This window comes from Pinus tabuliformis, chromosome 6 (assembly GCF_031772625.1).
Source record: "Pinus tabuliformis cultivar Carrire ecotype Pingquan chromosome 6, CPIR1, whole genome shotgun sequence".
NCBI lineage: Eukaryota > Viridiplantae > Streptophyta > Pinopsida > Pinales > Pinaceae > Pinus > Pinus tabuliformis.
The window spans coordinates 877,488,685-877,506,214 of record NC_142292.1 but is presented as its reverse complement, the minus strand read 5'-3'; the positions used below and the strand labels follow the sequence as shown (position 1 = coordinate 877,506,214).

The window sequence follows — 17,530 nt, the reverse complement described above, 5'->3', positions numbered from 1 at the left end:
TTTAAATTGCTGGTTTCTTCCATCTTTATCCTGCTGGATTAATACTTCTATTTCCTTCATGTCTCTAAGGACATAACTTTCTTGCTGCTCCTGATCTTTCATCTCATCTTCAAATAATCTCTGCTCAATTTCTCTGATTTCAACATCATATTTATTAATGTTGTCTTTCGTACCTACAACCACATTATTAATTGAAGAGTCAAAACATTTACTTAACTCTATAAACATTAGAGACATTTCATCCTTATCATACATGGTAACTTCAATATCTTCTTTATTAGGTTCTAAAAGCTTCATTTCTCCTTCAGGTTCCTTGAGCAATCTTTCCAAGAACTCTATTTCCATGTGAAATCTTTCCAACATTTCATCACAACCTTCATTCTCAACTTCATTCTTTTTCAGGCAATCCTCCTGAGTCATCCAGTTTTTTGTACCATCATATTGCAAAATTATTTCATCAATTTCATTAAACAAATTCATTTTTTTACCTCCTTGGAATACCACTACGGCATTTTCATTATGCTTCTGGTCCATAACAACTTCAACTGACTGTCTTACACCAAACATAAATTCATCTATGAATTCTTTCTGCTGTAATAAATCAGCACCTTCCTCCTCTAAAAGGAATTCTCCATCATACTTCACCTCAAGAGCTTTATTCATCTTTGTGACAGTTTCACTAGACTGTCCATCATCTTCTGTACATCCTGCAAACACACACAAACTATGAGATTTAAAAACACAAGGTTTCATAGCTTCATCTGCTTCCCTTGTCAACATATCTTCGAATTGTTCTAAACTATTCCAATAGTCCATGAGATCTTGAACTGAACTCCCATTATCCCCTTCACCCAAAATTTCACCCTATTCTGGTTCACAAATGAAAACTTCCATTTTTGACTCTGCTTCTTTGAGGTTTTCCATCAACCGCTTCACTTGTCTCTGTCGTAGCCTTCTCTGTAACTTATGCCACTCCACTGGCTTCTTCTTTAATACCCAACCTAGTCTTTGGTTTTCCTCTAGCAGCATTGTTAACACATCAAGTTCTTCTCTTATCTCAGCCATTTCCTTGTCAAGCTCTGCCTGACTCATCCATTTCCTATGGATTGTTTTAGCACCCTTTTCCTTTATCTTGTAGCCTTCTTCTAAACCTTTCATATGACTTTGCATAGCCATCTTCTATTCTATGGGAGCTTCTATGCCTGCAACCAATCAACTTCCTTCTGAGTTGATCTTCTCACCAAGCTTCTCCTTTGCCTGGTTTCCAAGTCCTCTTTTCCTTAGAACTTGCACTGAGCAATCTTTCTCTCTCTCTGGTTGCTACACTCACTTCCATTAAGGACTCCTCTATCCCTGTCTATTCCAAGCCTTAGCTAGAATGAGGTTCTGGTACAATCTCTAAGAATTTCCAAAAGTTCTTCCTACAGTCTTACTGCTGTAGTCTCGTGCAAAACTTTGCCACTTCACTCAACCGCTACGGACCTTCGTACCTCTATAATCATAAATCTCCATAAGCAAGAACATCCTTGCTCTAATACCAAATGATGCAACCATATGGCTGCCAACACCCAAAATAGCCTTATCTCTAAGGACACATGCTTGGGAAACCTCTCCCAACTCTAGTCTTTATTCTGTTTTTCGCTGCAATCAGACTTCTTTCCGACTTTTCCTTAAAACCCACACTAGAAACTAAAATTAAAAGTAAACCTTACAGACCTTTCAAACTTAGCACTTTCAACTAACACCTCTACCCTTCACCTCTTCATATGACTGCTTTACAAGGTCTGATGCTCCTTCACATGTGCTTTCCGCAATCCTTCATCAATATGATAATAAAACACTATCTACGTGATTGCTTATCGCATCACAAATCCATATCGCATCGCAAGACGCTCATCGTGATTTTGGTGAAATTAAGGTTCATCGCATTTTGACGAACTTAAGGTTCATCGCATTTCGTTGATCGCTAAATCGCAAAACACAGGGTCATCACAATATCGCAAATAAAAGGGTCATCACAATTTCGGTCGATCGCAATCTCGCAAAACTCTGGGTCATCGCAATTTTGCTTATCGCAATCACGCTCCCTTTGTCGATATGCGATAAAGACTTAGGACTAACTTGCGATCTGCGATGAAAGGTTTCGGCTGAATGCGATATGTGATCTTTGAAGGTGAATGCACAACGCTTCAACTGATAACATCATTTATGTACAAAGCCCTACACAAAATCACAATGCCAAGAGGAAAAGCCCTCTTCCTTTGAGAAAACACAACGCTTTACTAAAACTGCATACTTTCGCTGGACTTCTCTGGATCTTTGTCAATCCCAGGGTTCTGGGCCCGATCTGCAATTTCATTTATGAAGTTTTTTCCAGGAATCTGACTGTTCTGAAATCATCCATCCGATTCTTCTTTAAGAACTATGATTAGGTGAAATGCCCACTGTATAAACAAGAAACTAAAAATAGAACTATTTAACACAGGCTTTCGCCATCACAATCTTAACTAATTCAAGGTGAACAAAAAAACGTGCATTTCAACACAGATAGCTATGTACACAATCATTTCTGAAATTAAAAGAATATGAAAATAAAATAGAGTTTTTCCATTGGCCCTTGATGGCCTGATTTACATTACATTTTCCTCACTCTCGCTCTCTGCTCCCTCTCTTCCTCTCTCGAATCATCCCCCAGAAAAGAAAGGGAAATACATATATATCCTATCTAACAATCTCCTTCCACAAATGAAGGAATTTACTATATATTTAGAAATCAAATCCTATCCTAACTGAATAATCTAAACTACTTGGCTTGATCTCCACGCAGGGAGGATCAACTTGCCACTTATTCCCTTTTCTATTCAGAATTTGGCAACAAATAACTACTTACATAATTTGCAATTAATAAAAATTAAGTAACCAATTTTTCCTCCAAACCCTCGTTAGCCACAACATGTGAACACACCATCACATTGCTGGCTAGGTCTAGATGCTCCTACATCAATGACACTCGCTAACACTTGATGAAAGATCGTGGTGGCACTCGATGAAGTACCAAATAGCGTGTGGAGGCTAACAATTAATGTTAAACAACTAATGCTATAATTACTTGCTATGAAAAAAAAAATCCAACAAATATGAGTTTTAATCCAATGTTTTCCAAACTATATGTGTTTCTCTGCCTTGCCAAGAAGCCAAATAAGATGTTTAAAGATTTCAAAGTTTTTATTAGCCAACGGAAAATGTTGTTAACATTTAGTAAGCTAACCAAAAAATATATTATAATATTTATGCAATAAATTTAAATTTTGAATTTTAATTTCCATAGAAAGACTAATAAATAACACCCAACCGATTTACTATTGTTCCTTCCTACCTTATAGATAGGTCTAATAAGATTATGTGCAAAGAATAACAATTTGATCTGCTTATAACAGTCGTGACAAGTGGATACATGAACCATTAAAATGTTCAATGTCACACTAACATTGTTTTTGGAAACCATACATTCTCAGAAATAATTCCGTAGTGTATGGAAGAAGTAATTACCTCACCAATGAAAGTATAAAAAGCTATGAGTCCGTAAACGTTCTCTTACATCAAATTCAATGAGAATTTTTTTGGACGGTCTCTAATTTCAAACTCAAATTTAATGCCCTTAATCGTGAATGGACAAGGACGAGCATCTCCTTCTCTCTTCTTTTAATCTGAAAACAAATTTTGTTAAAATGTGTGTTGTAGTTATATTTAAAGACTCGATCTCGACTCTCTCTTAATTCAAATTTCAATGTTTTCCTTCAAACGGAATTCTTTAATAATAATGCCTAGTATGCTATGTGATTTTTCTTATTTACCTAACATCACTATAATTCATCTTTTTCTTATTATATAACCTCACCATAATTCATCAAAGTAGTTTATATATTAGTTAATTATAAAAACAAAATAAGTGAAAAATGTTTAAAGAAATATTTTGAAATATATTTTATATAGTTAAAATTAAAAAATTCATAAAAAATAATTAATGATAAAATTTTATAATAATAATAATATAATTTTTTAATAGAAATAGAATTTACACTTGAATCTGATATTATTTTAAACTAAATTGAAAATTAAAAAAACTTAATTAAAAAACTATAACTAGTTTTGACATAAATCTCAACTTTTTATATTTGATTATTATTAAAATTATAGAAACCATATAAATTAAATGACTCACAAACATATACAAACATTAAAATAATTATCTTATGATATATCTATCATTCCGAGTTTAAATAAAAATCATAAAAATTAACTAAATTATAACTTCTTTATTATTAGTATTATTACTAACAATTGCACAAGATGTTGCAAAGGAAACATCGTAAGGCATAAATTCGAGAAGCATTGTGACATATCAAGAATTATTGAAGATAAAAATTAGTAAACAAAATGCCTTTCAAAAGTAGAAGATAAAGAAAAAACACCTACATTATGCCAAATTGACAGATTATATAACCTTTCCAACATAGATTGCCTCTTAATCTTTAAAGATGGTGTTTCAAGTTCTAATAGCAAATATTTGATAGATTTTGAAAAAAAATAGGTAACAAATAGTAACATGTCTAATACCACTTGTAACATGTCACACCTAATTTTCTTTTAATTATATAATACAAGCTTAGCTCAATACCCATACCCTAAAACTATAGTCACGAAAGTCAAGAGTAAACTTATTTTCTCAATCTTTCATATGTTATTCACAAAGTTTATGTGGTAAACAACCAAAAATTATTTTCATTTAATAGGTATATTAATCTTGTTATACACCTTCAAGACCTGTGCACTTAGTGTAGGTTGAGGAAATGGTTCATTCTTGGTTTAATGTAACTGTTCTCCACACTAAATTATCATGGTATTGTGGTGGTTTGACAAAACATAACCCATTGCAATGTACACATTTTTTATTTGCAATATATCACATGTAACGAGGTTCATCCACCCCACCATTGGTAGTCCTCCTCGATGCTGGAACTAGGTTAATGTAATGCATTGATCTATTGGGATTGATCAAACAATTAGAGTTCCACTAGGGTTCATTAGGGTAACCACACCTGTCACATAGCCCCATACCTTTAATTATCTTTCTTAGGATAAAATTACATAATGTAAAAAAAAAAATTCCAACATAGAACATGTTTTTCTTTTATTGTTTTGTCAATCCTCATCACATTAATACGTGGTTGATACTCTTAATTAATTAATTGATTAATAATTTAAATAATCTAATTTTTTTGAAGGAACATTGGTCCTCTGCGTACATTGTTTTACATCACCCATTAATATAAGTTGTACTTTCCTCATGTACTATGCTACTTTTTAAGTGGGTTCATTGTGCTAGGATTATCGCAGTCCATGTGGCATACGATCCAGCTCCTCATGATAGGCATTGATTTGGAAGGAGAGAAGGTTGTATTTGGGTATTACCTACATTCATGTTTCTCAGTTTTGACTCTAGTTATGGCTTCCCATGCATGTCATTGGAGTTTGGTTTCTTTGCAAGTCATTCTCATCTCAGGTAGCCCAACTACCCCAAACCCTCCCTATGATTTCTCCTTCATATGAATAGGTAAATGGAGCTAGCACTGGAGTTGATTGTGTCTCATGTTGGTGCTTTTCAGTGGCTCTTGTGCACTTTCATGGTTCCCCTCAGGTTTTTACGTTTCAGATTTGTTCTGGGCTTTTCATCCTGCATACCTCACAAGGTTTTCCTCCAAAAAATATATTCATGTGTTCAAAAGGAGGTGTCGAGGTTTTGAAATCTATAAGATACCATTCCCCACATAATTTCTATGAAAGTTTTCTAGTTGTTTGCTGGCATCATTTGCTTTCTAATGAATCACGTATAGTTTACTCACTAGTGAGAGTTCATCCATTATTTAGGTATGTTCTACTAGTCTCGTTGAAGATTCTGAGGCTCTTCAGTGTCCCTACTACCTTGTTGGTCCAGAGTCTCCAAGTTTTGGGATTTACCTACTTAGACTGCATGTTTCATTTTTGTTCTTTTTTGGTTAAGGGTTTTCGGATCCCAAATGTAAATGCACTCGTATAATCTTTAGGAGAGGGTTATGTAACCATGTTAACTTAGAATATATTTTTCATATCCCATTCAAGGCTTTCAATTATCAAGTTTATTCTTAGGTCGTTTAACACACTGTTGATTCCAAGTTCTTTGGCTGCTATGTGGTTCATGTTTGTCTGATATGTTATTATCAACATTTCTTGCATGCTGTAATTTTTGGAATTCGTTTTCCTATAAAGGAATTACTTTCATAGCTATATTTAAATATATAGTGAGGTTTTCTATGAAATTAATGTAGTAAAGGGAATATGTGTTTGATTTACTTAGTGAGACCCCTAATACTCTTTAATTCATTGTCATTTTTAATGCTATATGCACAACAAGTTATTGTACTCGCTTAAGGGTATTCCTCCCTACTCATTTATAGTTGGTCATCCATCCTCCCTATAATCTATTTGCATGTTCTCATAGCTCATTTAAAAGTAATGTTTTGTTCATATTTTTCATCGTGGTATTTACATGACTGTTAGTTGAACTTGCATAAATGTTTCCCTAGAATTTGAGAGTTTTCTTGGAATATAAAACCCTTCTTTCCTTCTTGCTGAGAAACCCCTCTGTAGTTCCATGCTTAGTGGGCTCAATCATACAATGGTTCTTTTGTTAATTTCTTTTCCTTTAAGCACAATTCTCCCCTACAACCTTAATCTTGAATTTTATTAATTGTATATTGTTGAGTTGTTTTATCCAGAACTTTTCCTGGGCAGAGTTTAATCTTAGATTTTCCAGAATCATTCCAATGATTCTCAAGAATTATAGATTAAATTGCTAGCATTTGACTTCGATTAACTCCTTGTACCTTCCTTCTCTAACTACATTCTCTTTTATTATATAAAATAGTGAGGGAGGGGTAGCTTCCTATGCTGCCATCATTTATGAAGAAATAATGCTTTGTACTTTACTGAGCGTGTTAATTTTTTATTTGGTTATTTCCCTTTGAAGATGCCATAATAAAAAATTTCTAGAATTTTCCTTAACTTCCTACGTGACTGTTCTTGTTACACACTTTTGTAGTCTTTTTACCCAACGCACATACCGTTGGGTGTAATCATGTATACTGATGCCAGCCTAAGCTACATATACCCCAATGATGCAGCCTAAGCCACATTTACCCATAGTATGCAAATTAAGATTGCATGTCACAGTATGTGTGTCCCAAGATAAACACCAATACCAATGGTCAAAACCCACTTTATCAAAGTTTAAGTCTTTAAGCAGAAATATATTCGGTTCTCTCTTAATCCTTATAACTCAACTCTTCGATTGATTTTATTAACTACGGATGCCAACCATACCATGGTCTTGAGACTTTGGTTAAAACCCAAATTTAACCCATAATACGTTAATCCGCTTATTGCTATTATAATTTCCATATAATAGAAATATCTCATAAACCACACCTAAACCTTACCTTTCCGCCATTCGACAAACCTTTGCACATACATCGATGCTCTCCTTAGCGTGTTAAATCTCCGCCGTCGATCTTGTTCCTTGATCCGATGGTTATTGTATCACCCGATCATCAGCTAACCTGAACGATCTCTACCATTGATCTGCTTTGCCCAATCCAACGGCTGTCGCGTCACCTGATCGCCAACCAGGTTGGCTTATCTACACCATTGATAAATTCTGCTTGATCTAACAGCTATCATGCAATCTCGCACGGAATCATGCACGACCGATATCAGGTCGAGAGCACGTGAGAAAAGTGGTTTTCTCTTTCCACCATTTGCTACATGTCAGCCGCTAAAGGTAATCGCGTGAAATTTTGAAAGATCGCTTACTACCTTTAGGGCACATGAGAAACTACTTACCCTTGCGAAGACCGCTTCATCCTTCTTCTATCACGTGGGTTTAATCTCCGCCATTCATCTTCTTAACTTTACTTTGTGCAACTTAATCTTAGTCGTCTATCACACATGATCTCGTCCATTGATTTGATGGATCCAACAGTTCTTGAACATTGTTACGTTCTTTTGGTTCTTAATTTATAATCACCCATTCGTCTTTCTGCCTATGTATTTGTCTTCGCCTCATGATCTTCACTTGTTCTGATCTCGATCTCCGCTCGTGCCTTTATGCTTCCTTCACCTTCCCTGTAACATTAAAGGCTTTCTCCAATACTATTTGTGTGTAAAACCATAACACTCCTCTCTGCAACCTATGTTACACAGAATTACTTAAGTTCACACACAACTTATAATTCAAATACACATCACACAAACACATAATTGATTTATCTGTATTATTAAACAACCATTTACATAAGAATTTCTTCCTTGGCCTGATTTTCAATATCAACGGCCTTTCCTTTCTTGCCCGTAGGCCTAAATGACTGACTCTCTGACTCCTGACTGACTGACTGTTGACTCTTTACCTCACTACTATGCCTTTTAGGCTTACATTTATACAAAAGGTTCTGTTTAACCAATTCTAGTTCAGATCCTTAATCTGCTGATCTAAATCTTGAATATCCTCTAAGTCCACTTTTAACTCCATTAATCCCTAAGAATCCTCTCTAGTTCCATGAATCATGACACCACTTTCTATTCTAAGACATACAGTTGATTTCCAACTCTCCCAATCTCCACTAATCACTCATCATCACTCATGTTCTCCTACATTCAAGAGCATTTAAAAATATCCTCACAATTCTAATTAATTCCTATTCCAATCACTCAAAACATTAATAATTACATACATAGGAATCCAGCTTCCTTGAAAACCCGAGATCCCCTAAGTTAACTAGAACATAATGAAATTGTTGAGCTGTATGCTTTTGCATCAGACTCCCAAGGCTAAAATAATCATGATCTCATGATCATGTGCTTCCGACCTTTGTCTTCCTGGATCCCATACTTTGTTCTGTAATTTGTCTTTTGTTGCTACTGTTGTTTGTTGTTGTTTTCCAGGTTTTCACACTTTATGTTGATTTGCCCCACTAGCTATGCTTTCACAGTCTGTTGTTGTCTCTCTTATTCTACTGCTCCTTGGCCTTCTTACTACTTTTTTCTTCTTAGGCACCTTCATCATCAATCTTATTATTCTTTCAATCTCTATGCCCAATTGATCTTTTGACTGATAATTACTTTGCCATTTGTTGTTATACTCTGTCTGCTCATCTTCAAATTGTTGTTTATTGTCTTCTCTTTGAAGTTGTTGGATTCTTACTACTGCCCTTTCATCCTTACCCTCTTATTGCTGTCCAAACAACCTCTGTTCAGTATCTTTAAATTTACTTTCAAAAAGTAAATTGTCCTCCAATTTCCTTTCTACTTGATTCCCCTCAAATACATCACTATGTTGTTCATCAGTTCCATCATATTCCCTTTCCTATTCTTTGACAACCTCCAATAATTGTCCTTCACTTTCTTGATTGATTCTAACAGTCAATTTAACTTCTTCAAGCATGGTATCTTCATGCTTTTCATCTTCCTCATCAATATGTCTGACTTGGCAACTTCTAGTCTTCTTCAGTTCTAAAACTGACTCTTGAACTTGAAACATATCTGTCTCATTTTCATCAAATCTTGTATTCATAAAACAATTATCAGAATTAAAAATATAAGGCCTCATTACCTTTTCCTTCACTGACAACATCTCAGTATGCTGCTCTGAGTTTTCCTCTTTTATCAGCACATGAGTATGTTGATTCTTCAAATAATTTTCTAAGGAATTTTCTAAAGGACTCTCGAAACTATCAGCAAGTCTCTCTTCCACACCATTTGCTTCAATGATGTCTTTCTACTCTTGTCCACTATAGTGAACTCCTTCCTCTTTAATCACATTGTCATACTCTAAGCTTTCGAGCAAATATTCCAGTAATTCAATTTCTCTTTGACACTTGATAAGTACTTCTTCATCACTTATAATTCCTGCATTTATACATAATTCATCAATCTGAAAATTACAAGGTTCAATAGTCTCAACTGTTGCTTCACATATTAGCTCTTCAGACTGATTCTCATCTCCTTCTTTCACGAGAAATTGTTCCTGGATTGTAACAGCTTCAAACATCAATGTATTACTAAATTTTTTCTACTGCCATAATTCGCTGCTTTTCCCATTTAAGAGACATTCTCCATCCTTCTTTACTTCACAGTATTCATCTTTTGAAAGATACTCTTCCATACTTTTGACAGCTTCAAAAGACTGCTCATCCTCTACAAAACCTTCCTTTGTTAGTGACCAATCATGAGATGTCCTTTCTCCCTTTGCTAAATCTTTAGCATAGACTTCTTCTTTCTTCACATCTTTCAGTAGATGTCCTTCTTCTTCAATACATTTTACCTTGTTGTCCCTTTGTAACCCTTCTTCCAGAGCTATCCTTGTCTCATCATCTGCATTAATATTCTCCTACATTTGATCTTCATCAATAACATTAATCAAATTCATTAGATTACCTCTCTCGGACAATATTCATTCATTCTTCATTAGAATAAGATGCTGATCTTCCATCTCTATGACAGCTTTAAATGATTGTCTTCTCTCATTGAATAACTCATCCATAGACTCTTTTTGTTGCAACAAGTCAAATTCTTCCTCTTCCGAGAAATATTCTTTGTCACCTTTCACTTCAGGATCTTCATGCATCGTGAAGACATTTTCATAAAGTTGTTTTTCTCCTGCAATACCTGCAATCATACACAAACTATTAGTTTTAAAAACATAAGACCTTGTGGTCTCACTTGATGCTTCAGTCATCATATCTTCTTGCTGTCTTGAATTCTCATAATAATTCATAATATCTTCCACAGATCTCTTGTCTTCATCTTTACCCAGAACTTCACCCTGTTCTGCTTCACAAATGGAAACTTCCATTCCCAACTCAGCTTCTCTGAGTTCTTCCAGCAGCCACTTTACTTGCCTCTATTGCAGCCTTCTCTGTAACTCAGACCACTTCAGTGCCTTTTTCCTCAAGACCCAACCTTGTCTTTGGTTTTCTTCTATTATCATCCTTAATATATTGAGTTGTTATTTTAACTCTGCAATCTCCTTGTCTCACTCCTCTTGACTCATTCTCTTGCCATTTGCCTTGGCATCCTCCTTCTCCACTTTTCTTCTGTTGTGGTCTTCCTCAAAACCTCTGTTATCTCTGTTATGACTATCAGTAGTCATTTTCTTCTCTATCTTCATGACTTCTTCACTCACTTACTATGAGCTACATTAAAGCCTCTGCAACAGTAAGTCCTCCCTATTGCCACTTATCTCACCAAGCTTTCCTATGTACTTGGTCTTTTGGAAAGCACTTGGTTCTCTATTCTCTCAAACCTCTTTGAGCACTTCTCTCTACTCCTTCTAGGCTTTAACTCATCTGCACCTTTTAAGAACAAAATTGTCCTCTTGTACTTCAATCAGAAATGAAATACTAAGTTCTAACCACCTCTTCTTTCACTCAGAAACTCTTACCAGCTTTCTTCATCCCTTGGCAATTCTACCCACATCCTCTGTGGAGTTGCCTTTATGATATTTCTCTGAGCTGCAACAAAACCTCTACAGTAACAAGTCTCCTTCTTGCTACACATGCCTCACTAAGCTTCTCTCCTCTGAGCTCAGTCTTTTGGCATCTCTTTGGTTCTCTCCTCTAGAACCAATTGAGCACTCCTTGCTCTAGGTTGCTACAATCTTCTCACCTTATATCTTCAAGACCTCTACATGATCTTGTTCTACCATTCACCTGCACTTTGAATGGATTGTTCTTTGTTTCCTTTGCATCTGTAATTCTACTACACTTTATCTCTGTGTGTCTACTTTTTGTCAAATTTAAAATCTAATCTCCTCTTGCCTGCATACGCATCTTCAAAACATAACTATGTTCTAAGTTTTCTCAAATAATTCTTACACACAGAACTTCCTTGTTCTGCTTTGATACCAAATGATGCCAGCCCAAACTACATATACCCCAATGATGCAGCCTAAGCCGCATATACCGATAGTATGCAAATTAAGATTACATGTCACACTATGTGTGTCCCAAGATAAACGCTAATATCAATGGTGAAAACCCACTTTATTAAAGTTTAAGTCTTTAAGCAGAAATATATTTGGTTCTCTCTTAATCCTTATAACTCAACCCTTCGATTGATTTTATTAACCGCACATGTCAACCATACCATGCTCTTCAGAATTTGGTTAAAACCCAAACTTAACCCATAATACATTAATCTTCTTATTTCTATTACAATTTCCATATAATAGAAATATCTCATAAACCACACTTAAACCTTACCTTTTTTCCATTCCACAAACCTTTGCACATACATCGATTCTCTCCTTAGTGCGTTAAATCTCTATTGTCAATCTTGTTCCTCGATCCTAGGGTTATCGCATCACCCGATCATCAACTAACTTAGACGATCCCTACCGTTGATCTACTCCACCTAATCCAACGGCTGTCACATCACCCGATCGCCAACCAGCTGGGCTGATCTACACTGTTGATCAATTCCACTTGATCCAATAGCTATCGCGCAATCTCACATGGAATCATGCACGATCGATATGAGGTTGAGAGCATGTGAGAAAATTGGTTTTATGTTTCCACAGTTTGCTATGTGTTAACCGCTAAAGGTAATCGCGTGAAATTTTGAAAGACCGCTTACCACCTTTAGGGCACGTGAGAAAGTGCTTGCCCTAGTGAAGACTGCTTCATCCTTCTTCTATCACGTGGGTTTAATCTCCGCCATCCATCTTCTTAACTTTACTTTGCGCGACTTAATCTTAGTTGTCTGCCACACACAATCTCGTCTGTTGATCTGATGGATCCAATGATTCCTGAACACTGTTACAATCTTTTAGTTCTTAATGTATAATCGCCCATTCAGCTTTCTGCCTTTGTATTTGTCTTCGCCTCATGATCTTCACTTGTTCTGATCTCGATCTCCGCTCGCGCCTTTATGGTTCCTTCACCTTCACTATAACATTAAAGGCTTTCTCCAACACTGTCTATGTGTAAAACCATAACACTCCTCTCTGCACTTCTTCTTTGATTCTGCACACCTACAACCTATGTTACGTAGAATTACTCAAGTTCACACACAACATATAATTCAAATACACATCACACAAACTCATAATCGAGTTATTTGTATTAATAAACAACCATTTACACATGAATTTCCTCCTCAGCCTAATTTTCAATATCGGTGGCCTTTCCTTTCCTGCTCGTAGGCCTAAATGACTGCCTCTTTGACGCCTCACTGACCGACTGCTAACTCTCCACCTCACTAGTATGCCTTTTAAGGTTACATTTATAGAAAAGGTTCTGTTTAACCAATTCTGGTTTAGATCCTTAATCCGCTGAACTAAATCCTGAATATCGTCTAAGTCCACTTTTAACTCTAGTAATCCCTAAGAATGCTCTCTAGTTCCACAAATCATGACACCACTTTCTAGTCTAAGACTTACAATTGATTTCCAACTCTCTCAGTCTCCACTAATAACTCATCATCACTAATGTTCTCCTACATTTGAGAGCATTTACAAATATCCTCACAATATCTAATTAATTCCTATTCCAATCACTCAAAACATTAATAATTACATACATAGGAATCCAACTTCCTAGAAAAGACAAGACCCCCTAATTTAACTAGAACATAATGAAATTGTTGAGCTGTATGTTCTTGCATCATATACATTATAGAAATATAACATTCACGCATTTATGGATTTTTGAATCAGGTTATTGTATCTCTAATTCTTCAATTTGTCACAATGTATGTTTGTGACTCAATTTTTTTTTCAAGATTTTCTTGTCAAAATTTCTACTCTTTTGTAAAGGAAAATAATTATTCAGAGATTGTTAATGCATGTGACGGTGGAATAAATCACAATGCTATTATTTATTTGTTTTCATTAACTTGCTCCTCTCCCTATTCGACTAGTCTCGGTTTTTATGGTTTCCTAAAAAAAAGGTTTTATTTATGCTATCGAGGATACCATATTTGTATGTCCAAGGGTGCATGGTCAAAGTTACAACTGCTAATTACAGCACTATTCACTGCATTTTCTTTAATACTACCCCTCGTCATGTTTATTGATTTATGTTTCAGAAGTTTATAATTTCTTTTAGGTTTGTCTTTTAACGGTCTTGGGACTATTCCTATTGGCAAGAAACAACTTAGCCTTTGGAACTAACCCACCTCCTATACCAATTACATAACCCATATTCTAATAATTTATTCTGGTACACTACTTCTTCCAATTTCTTATTGTGGGTGTTTCCTCCACAGTGTGACCAATTACCCCCGACCAATATTCTCAACAATGTTATATGGGTATATATATATATATATATACATATGCATATAGAGTCCTATTACTACTCTATCTCATTTATAATTTTTCTATTTTTATTTTTAATAAAATGGGAGGACATTCCATATAAATTTCTCATAAGCAACATTCTGGTGTCTGATAATTTAAATCAATTCATCATTATAAGAACAACTTCTCTTAAGAGAATAAACCATCCAGACAATGTAATGCTACAAGTGCACTTCAGATGAATAACATTCAATTTCCTGTTACTTAACAATTTGCAGTACTTATCTGCATTTTGTTGGTCTTCTGTTGATATGCTCAGGAGAAACTCCAATTTAAAACACAATTTACTCTAAAACTCGAGTTGTGCCCGATGCAAACTTCACACAAATGAGATTGAATTTATGTATGCGTAGACGATCAATTTCATTCCACTCACATACCATGGTTAAGAGAATCACATAGAAGTAGCACCGAGAAAGGGCGAGATCGACCTATTGCGTCCTCAGTCTTATAATTTGAAACTAAATTTGTAACTAACTTAATACCGCTCGAATCAATGAGATGGTTCAAACTATTTTCATTGTATAACACCTAAATGAAGGGCCCATGAATGTACACGTAACCTAAGAGGGGAGTTCATTTAAGAGGGGAAAGCCTTACATCGTAAATATTTATTCGAAAAAGAATTAATATATTTTTTAAACATTTATATGTACATTTGAAAATACATGTAATGCGATATTTAATGATATAGATTAATCTCACTTTGCATAGAGATCCTTAACCTATAAAACACTTTGGTACAATACCATGGAATAATACCATGAATTGCTAATAGCGCATGGTCCAAAATCTTTAACTTGTGTTCATATAAGATATGTTTTTTTGTTCGGACATCTTTCAGTACTAATCACATCCAGAGTATTTTGTCAACGTCTTTCGAACCAACCATTGTGATTCATCATCACGACAAGATGTCGAGTCAAATCTTGGCAACCGAATAAATAGTGTTAGAAATGGAAAGAGATGATAATTTCACTGTTAGATTATAACGGTTAGCTTTGAACCAAAATATTAAATATTAATTAGGGATGAGGACTTTAACGAATTTATACCTAAATTTATATAATAACCCTTTACCATAAATCACTACCACCTACATAATAATTATTGATAATTGAATTAAAACTTTTGAAGCCCTATGTTACTACTATAATCACATAAACAAAATGGTTGGTAAATGCCTATAGTCTCGAATTCATGATAAATAACATAAAATTTACTCCATGATTCTTAACCATGGAGATTCCTGCAAATTACCATATTTATAGATAGTTTTTGTTACAATACCATTGGCTAATACTATGGCTTATCATTACCAAATGCTTCCAAAACCTATAGCTCATTCCATATGACATTTCTTTAATTAATTAAATTAAAAAGGAAAATGACCATAACTATTTTGAGTTAAATCTTAAATATTTAAAGTTTTTTATTTTACATATTAAATATATTAAACTTTTAGTTGTTAAAATTTTCTACAATATTTTAGATAAAATATGTGGAAAAAAATACCATAAAATGACCATTTCGTTTATTAATTAAATATATATATATATATATATATATATATATATATATATATATATAATATTGAAGTAATTTTGTTAAAACTATATCATATATACCGTGTAATCTATACAAAGTTTTAAGAAATATCAAAACTTATGCACATACAAAAGGTGTATAATTTGGTTTTTTTTGTTATATTATTATTAGATTTTATTAATTATGTTATATTATTATTAGATTTTATTAATTATACTTATAAAACTATGGGATATATATATAAACAAAATTGATTTTATATTTCTACACTCAAAAACCATTAAATGATTGAATTTCACATAAATGATTGAATACCATCATAAATACTTTTTACAAATTTTCAAAATAATTAAATATTAAAATTAATATTTTCCGGTTAAGAAAAGAATAACTAATTTTTTTTAAATCTTTTTGTATAAAATCAAATTTTGATAAACATATAAATTAATAATTTATAAATAACAATATTATATAAATATATATATAATCCAAAATAAAAAATTCATTAAGGTAATCTGAATAAAGCTCGCGGACGATCAAATCTAAGAACTATCATTATAGCAGTGGAAATATATCCCAATAACAATCATACTAATAATATCTATATTATTTAGAATAACAATAATACTAACAATATCTATATAATTATATAGAATATTATATATAGAATGAGGGTAGACCTATATAATTTTTTTGTTATATTATCATTGAATTAGTTTGGTTCTCTCTATTTTATGTATAACAAAAATAAAAAGTTTATTATTAAATAATAACTAAATAATTACAATAAACTTAATCAACTTTATATTTCCGCAAAGTGAAACAATTTATATCTCTACAGAGTGAGAAACAATTAAATCGTTCACTAGCATAATGACAATCCTCACAAAATTAGTATGAACATTAATCTAACATTAATATTTTTTGAAAGATTAATTGGAAGTTATATAATTTTTCTTATAAAAATTTAATTTTATAATTATATAAATTAATTATTTATATATAATAATAATATTACTGATATTAGATAAATTAAATGAGTGATAAGTAATAGTAAATAGCAATAAATAATAATGATAAAAATACTTTATAATATATTTTTAAATTAAAAGCTTCATAAAAATTAACTAAATTATAACTTTATTTAAAATAATAATTATTAGTTTTAATGATAAAAATAATTAATGTATAACTTAAAAATATATACATCTAAAAAAAATATGTAACAAGATTAAGTATGGAGATTCACTCTTTCCAATTTAGTATGGAGATTTTTAGTTTATAAATAGATTTATTTATGATACCATTGGTAAATATTATGGATTTCAGTATCACATGTCTAAAAATGGATAACTCATTTCATATGAGATTTGTTGATGCTTAAAACTATAAAATCCCATAACTACTTTTAAAATAAATCTATTTTGATTTATATTTAATATCAAAATTATTCTAAAATATTTTATAGAGGTTAAACCATTCGCATTAATCTAATAATTATGGATAATTCTGAAAATCCAATTCTAAAAT

The 17,530-nt window shown here is 33.2% G+C and overlaps 1 protein-coding gene across 1 annotated transcript in view; it reads right to left on the bottom strand.

Moving 5' to 3' along the window:
* LOC149261677 (agamous-like MADS-box protein MADS2) overlaps nt 1-17,530 on the bottom strand; it is a 270,101-nt gene that overhangs the window by 19,333 nt on the left and 233,238 nt on the right. The gene's annotated exons all lie outside the window — the stretch shown is intronic.